Source organism: Maniola jurtina, chromosome 8 (assembly GCF_905333055.1).
Source record: "Maniola jurtina chromosome 8, ilManJurt1.1, whole genome shotgun sequence".
NCBI classification, from domain to species: domain Eukaryota; kingdom Metazoa; phylum Arthropoda; class Insecta; order Lepidoptera; family Nymphalidae; genus Maniola; species Maniola jurtina.
Window position 1 is genome coordinate 14,995,818 of NC_060036.1, and position 7,135 is coordinate 15,002,952.

The 7,135-nt window shown below is 41.8% G+C and overlaps 1 long non-coding RNA gene across 1 annotated transcript; it reads left to right on the forward strand.

Moving 5' to 3' along the window:
• The first annotated feature begins 1,510 nt into the window (after window positions 1-1,510).
• On the forward strand, window positions 1,511-5,164 carry LOC123867418. Its single transcript, XR_006796417.1, has 3 exons — window positions 1,511-1,521; window positions 3,852-3,854; window positions 5,070-5,164. It is a non-coding gene; the product is annotated as an uncharacterized LOC123867418 (long non-coding RNA).
• The last annotated feature ends 1,971 nt before the right edge of the window (window positions 5,165-7,135 follow it).

Here is a 7,135-nt window from a genome sequence, read left to right on the forward strand (position 1 = left end):
CTCTTGCCAAGGCATTATGGTATTTTATAATTATTATTATTATAATGTCACAAGCTTCTTACTATAATAAATAATAATCATAAATGAAGCAATCTTAATAAAATCATGTTTTTATTTTATATACCATGGAAAAGCAGTTTTAATTTTATCCCTTTAATAATAATTACTTATGAAGCTTAGAGTTTTGCAAACAAATGCCTAAAAAATAAATAATGTTGATTTTAACTAAATCCTAGTTTAAAATTAGAACATGCTGTATAATCGCACAGGAAGTGAAGTCGGCAATCCGAAGGGGCACCGGGAGAAATGTACGAGGTGTTTAAACCCCGCGGGCGTCTTAGGTACACTTGACCCTCCCCTGCCTACCCTGGCTGATCGGCTCGGACATATCGCTGCAAACATTACTTATATCTATACTAATATTATAAAGAGGTGAAGTATGTAAGTTTGTTTGTAGGGCGAGTCTCTAGAACAATTGAACCGATTTTGAAAATTTATCAGTAGATAGAGTTTTTATTTATCATATGTTATACTTGAGTGACACAGGCTATATTTTATTTTCAGCAAATTAGAGATCCCTACGGAAATTGTAATGCTATCCGTATGAAACCGGGGCGGGTCACTAAGCGTAGATAGCATGAACGAGGTGTTTATACCCCGCAGTGTCTTAAGTACACTTGAGTACTTGACCCCTGACTCCTACCTTACCTCCCCTGCCTCCCCTGGCCGATCAACTTGAAGTTACTCCAGCGAACATTAAAGAGGCGAGATTGTTATATCGCAGGTGAAAAATAACCAGCGTCCTAGGTAAACTTTACCCTGCCTTCCCTAGCTGATCGGCCTCGTAACTGCCAAGATTCTTGCTGGCTCTCCTCAGTAGAAGCTGCTTTCCGAACCCGTCAGTGTGGCGGTGGTAGAATCCTGATGCCTAACATAGCACAATAGTGGCACCACACATCCTTACATGAAATAAAATTATTAAAAAAATTAAAACATCAAGCAAAGCAAATCCAAGGTAAAGAGTACGCGACAGGTTGAGATGGCAATCAGGGTATGAGGCGAGGGGATGCCCCGCACACCCGCACGTCCCCCGTGCTCATCCGCAATGGGTCAGCACGGGGGTTGTGCGGGTGTGCGGGGCGTCCCCAGCACGGTTGCACACCTCAACTTGGCCCGCACTATAGCTTGAAAATGTATCCTACCTATGGGCTAAGTAGTTAAGTACCTACCTACCGGCTTCGATCGACTTCAAGCAAACTTCTTGACACAAAAGCTTCAAGGAATTAGTACTTACTTACCTAGAAGTTCTTATAACGTCTTCAAGACGTAACTTACCTACTATTGGGTAGGTACTAATAAATGTTTAGCCTGACTGCTCACATCGACAGTGGGCAAACACACGAATAGTTGGCCACCGCAGCCACTTCTCAGTTGCAAACTTGCCGACAACTTGCCGACAACTTGCCTACAACTCGCCTACAACTCGCCTACAACTCGCCTACAAGTTGCCGATCTATTTACGTACGAGGCTCCATGCTAATCCGATCAGAGCATCCTTGGATATCAGTTTAGAATTCTATGTTTAGAGATGGGGTACCTTTAACTAATTCAATTTAGTTAGCAATACACTATTGACTTAGAGAGTTCATGTGTGCCCAATCAAGTTAGAAGAGTTATACATACTTGATACTACTATTATAAATATGCAGACGTCGGCCTTCTGTTCGGGAGATCGGGGGTTCGATCCCGGGCACGCACCTCTTAATTTTTGGAGTTAGGTGCGTTTTAAACAATTATTACTAGCTTTAATGGTGAAGGAAAACATCGCGAGGTAACCTGCATATCTGAGAGTTCAAAGGTGTGTGAAGTCTGCCAATTCACACTGGGCGAGCATAGCAGACTATGGCCTATACGCTACTCATTCTGAGAGAAGACCCATGTCAAGTAGTAAACTGGCGATGGGTTGATCATGATGATGATTATAAATATGTCTGTCTTTCAACGTCCATCCATTTTGGTCATCACGAGAAAACGTGAACACTATTCGTGGGCATCTATGTGGTACAGAAATAGCCTTGCATACTTGCTAAATTTTATCCTCATAGAGTTCCTACGGGAATTTCAAAAAGTAAAGAAACTTAGGTAAATCCACGCCAGTATTCTAAATATAGCACGTTGAAACTTAGCAAGCATAAAAGTCGCACACACCTAAATAAGTTTCAAACCAGAAATCTATCACTAGATACAACGCAAAGATCTCTGTAATTTTCTACCTAGATCCATTGAATATCGCGTAATTGAAATGTTTCAAAGTCCGTCATGTAGTTTGGCAACTGGCAAGTTAAGCAAAGGTCTTGTGAGTGGAAGGAGCCGGATTGAGCCCGATTCAGCAGCGACCAATCAAACTTTGAGCTTTTCTCAGTAATCAATTACGTCTTGCAAGACGGGCAGATGTGCAGGGTAAAACTCCCTATACGCATACTTGTACATTCATGGCTCACTAAATTATATTGAATGTAAACACATTGTTTTCATTAGAATTTACAAAAAAAAAAAACACAAAAAAGTAATATTATGTAGATACTAAGACGAATAGGAAGAGTCACTCATACTAATAATCTGTCTGTAAGTCTGCTAGCTTTTCACGACTTATCCGTTTGACTGATGGTAGAGTTAGCTTGTATCCCGGGCATGGACTTGGACATAGGCTACTTTTTGGTCTGGAAAATCAAATGTTAGTTACTCTCCAGGTCTAACTCATGGCCTATGCATAAAATCACGTTGATCCATTGCTCCATTGCAACGTGATGAAATGGCATACCAGTAAAGCAAGAAATAAACATGTTTTTTTTAAATTCTTTTATTCAGATACAAGTTAGCCCTTGACTGCAATCTCACCTGGTGTTGAGTGATGATGCAGTCTAAGATGGAAGCGGGCTAACTTGGAAGGACTAGGGCAGTTTTTATTAAACCCATACCACTTTGGTTTCTACACGGAACGCTCAATTGACGCTCTCACGTAACGACACGGCTTTTCCGGCAGGGTGGTAACTAGCCACGGCCGAAGCCTCTATACTCAAGAAAAAGATGAAAACGAACGAAAATAGTTTAAAAGGTTTCAGATAAGAGATAATTTTTCCGTTAAACTTTTGTGGCTGACAATAAGGTGGGTTACCCTACGATGCAAGGTAGCCGCATGGTCGGTCGGTCGGCCGCGGCTCCAGCAACTATTCGGGATTAATTAAATTCTAACTCGCTAACTTCGCCCGTAACGCTAACTTAACCTGCGAAATTACTTGCTCTAAGGAATAAACGACCGACTTAACCTTATGTATTTCCATTTGATTAATTTTCAACTTGCATCTAAGGCATTAGAAGATTTGGCGCTTAATTCATTGCACACAAAATCTATACTATCTAATTCCAAATCATCATCATGATCACCCATTGTCGGCCCAGTATGTACACGGGTCTCCTCTGAGAATGAGGAGGGTTTGGCCACAGTCCACCACGCTGGCTAAATGTGGATTGGCAGACTTCACATACCTTTGAGAACATTATGAAGAATCTCAGGTAGGTATGCAGATTTCGTCACGATGTTTTAGTTTGTCGTTAAAAAACAAGTGATAGAAATTGAACCCCCGATCCTCCGAATAGCAGGCCGACGTCTTATCAACCACTAGGCTATCATTCGCTACTAACTAAATACTTCCAATGTCTAGAGCACCAGGTAGGTACTTCATAGCGACATTCCTACATCATACCCAATCACTTACCTAGCATATTTACGAGCACAGCACAAGGTAACGCAGAGGGCGTATCCGTCGCCCACTCGCCGCTAACGAGACCAGTGGGTGCAAGTGACATGGCTAATAATAATTTAATGTCTGTCTGTAACGACCAGCAATAGCCAGATATACCTACCTAGGTAACATGCGTCAGGTCAAGGAAAACGTTATATTAGTTTGATTGCCAGCAATTGTCGGGTCAACGCTGTCGCTGTTTGTACCCATTCAATATTTTGGTTAAGATTTAAAGGATTGCTGGTTGAATAGGTTCCAAAGTTTAAACTCTAAAAGCTAGGCAAAGGTACTTCTCCTTAGAAACTTAGATTTTGGTCATTATTATTATCATCAATAAAGCCATCGCCGGCACGGGTTTCTTCTCAGAATAAGAAGGGGGAGAGAGGGAGTCTACCACGCTGGTCAAGTGCGGTGAAAGCAAGTGATGGTTAATTTTCCACTCTCATTAGACTATCACCGTTATCCGTGATGTTCTCACTGGTGTGTGAAGTCTGCTAGTCCACGTAGTCGGCGTGGTGGGTTATGGCCAAACCTTTGTCATTCTGAGGGGATACCCATGCTCAATTATAGTGGGATGATGATAATGATGAAAATATCAACCACCAACTATTAGAAACAATAATATTACACATGCTTAAAAAATAGGTTTCAAAACCACAAGCAGACAATGATATAAACAGAGGCATCTTTGTCACCTCTCGCCGCGGCCGGTACCTAAATAAGCTATTTTTATGACGTGACATCACTCGTGGTCGACACAAAGAGGTTCTGTGTTGCCACTGCTGTCTCATGGACCGGTGGCGCCGGTCGCCACGACGCCACCGCGGTAGGTATGTGTTTGTCATCGTTTGTCAAACCTCCTAATCTGTTGTTGTACCTAACAATGATAGGATGATTTAATAAGGTATGGGCACATTACATTTAAGCAATTAAATATCACTTGCTTTAACGGTGAAGCCGTTGGGAAAAAACATTGAGCTTTAGAGTCTATTGTTGAGACTGACTGAATCACTAATTACTAATACTCACCTTTCCCCTTCAATTAAGCGTAAAGCTTGTGCCGGCCCGGCTATCAGTGGATATAATCGGGGATATATTTTTATCTACTGCCCATGCTAGCCGGGCTGGAGTGGGTACGACAATAGTGCAAGTGATGCAACGGGTGGGGGTTTGAACCGCCGACCTTTCGGAATTCAGTCTGCTCCTCAACCGTTGAGCTATCGAGGCTCCGTTGACTATCTATCAACGCTCAGCTCAAACTGCAAGACGGATCAGGCTGGAATTTGGCATGGTGATAGTAATTATGACGCAGACATCTACTAAGTTAGGATTTCTTAAAAATCAACCCCTAAAGGGGTAAAATAGGGGCCACACATCGGCGTGTCCGGCTGGACTGGACGCGGATGGTGTATGCATCTAAGAACACACGCCAAGTTTTTTTGCTGGTTTTTCTCTGTAGGAATAACATTCCGAACCAGTGGTAGATTCTTTTGACGATTTAAAAGCAGTTGTTAAAAATTATTGGAATAAAAAGTCTTTCTATTTTCCTTTCGAAAAGGGTTTCCAGTCAACCGGGGACCCGAGAGCTGGCAGCTACCTTGGGAAAAGAATTAGTTCGGCCATCCAAAGGGGTAGGTATTGCTGCTAGCGTATGGGTACAATGCCTAGCTGCAGTTGTCTTTTTGAGGTTTTAGAGGTTTATTTTATAGAATTGTCAATTATTATCATACCTAATTCTGTATGTAAATAAAAAATTCATTTCTATTCTATTCTTATTTCGATAACTTGAGTATTATCTCTACATTGTAACTTGTTTAATCCTTCGGTGGGACAACAAAGCTCTCACGTCATTAGCGCGCCCCAGTTGCATCACTTCCCCGTCATCAACTCGGAGCCAGGATAATTAAAAAGTATGTGCCCGTCGCCAATAAAAGAACAACAGCCACTGTGGACCAGACAGATGCGAGTGTTTCTCACGCCGCCATACCTACTCAACAGTTAACCACAAGGATTAGTTAGTTAACAGAAGCGACAGGGCCAGATTACCTTACCCAATAGTTCATACAAATCAAAACCAAAATTTATTTATTCCATGTAGGACAACTATAGTGTCTCTTATGCGTACGGCCTGTGACTCTACCACCGCATTCGGAATGAAGATTCTACTGAGAAGAGCTGGCAAGATACTCAGCAGTTACTTTTCTTCTAATTAACAATACAACTAAGTACCTAAACCATCTTATGGACAACTGAAAACTCAGCCGATTGCTTACATCTTTACCCCACAAAGGACTTCTTTACTTGAGGTAGGCGACATTCTGGCGTTACCAGTAAGTCGATTTGTTGTTTCCATAAGTCGATTTGTGCCACATCTGGTGTTTACGATACTCTTTGGTCGGTGAATATCTCGCGGTGTATCGAGGTTACATGTGTGTCGTGATTCACATCGCGTTCATTAGCCCTCGGTTACCACTCGCCACTAGGTGTTGATGTCTCTTACTTATGCGTGTAAAATGATAACACATCTGGTAATTCAATCATGGTTATTCCAAGGCCTCTCTAGTTTAATCTTGTACAATTAGCTGTAGGTAGGTAAGATCCTTCACTTAGAAATCAACTCGTCGCCGGTCTACTACTGAGCACGGGTCTCCTCTCAGAATGAGAATGGGTTCACCATAGTCTACCATCCTGGTCAAGTGCGGATTAACAGAGTTCACACACCTTTGAGATAATTACTCAGGCATGCAGGTTTTCTCACAATGTTTTCCTTCACCGTTAAAGCAAGTAGGTAAGTATATTTAATTGCTTAAATGCATATATAACTTTGAAAGTTAGAGGTGCGTGACTAGGATAGAACCCTCAACCTTCCGATTAGGTCGATCGATTTTAACCTACTGGTTACAGGCCATGTGGTACATGCCAGGAAAGCCTACTGGCTTTCCTGGCATGGTCAACATTTTTTTTTTTCTTTTACTAAAGAATATCAGCCATTTTAATTATGACTAACATTCCCTTTTCCCCTCCAACGAAGCGTAAATCTTGTGCTAGGAGTAAGTACGACAATTTAGTGCTACGGGTGGGGTTTGAACCGCCGACCTAACGGATGTTCTATAACCGTTGAGCTATTGAGGCTTATAAACATGTACTTATTGGTTTAGTTGCTGGTTCGTTAGGCAGGTATATAGGTGAGAATTCAGGAAGTAGGTATGCTTAATTATAAGAATAATAATAACTATACCTAAGTATACCTACACCACTATTCAGCTAGACCCATGGGAAACTAATTCCACGTGGATTCCAAGTCGTGGGCACAACGGCTACAGAATAAAATT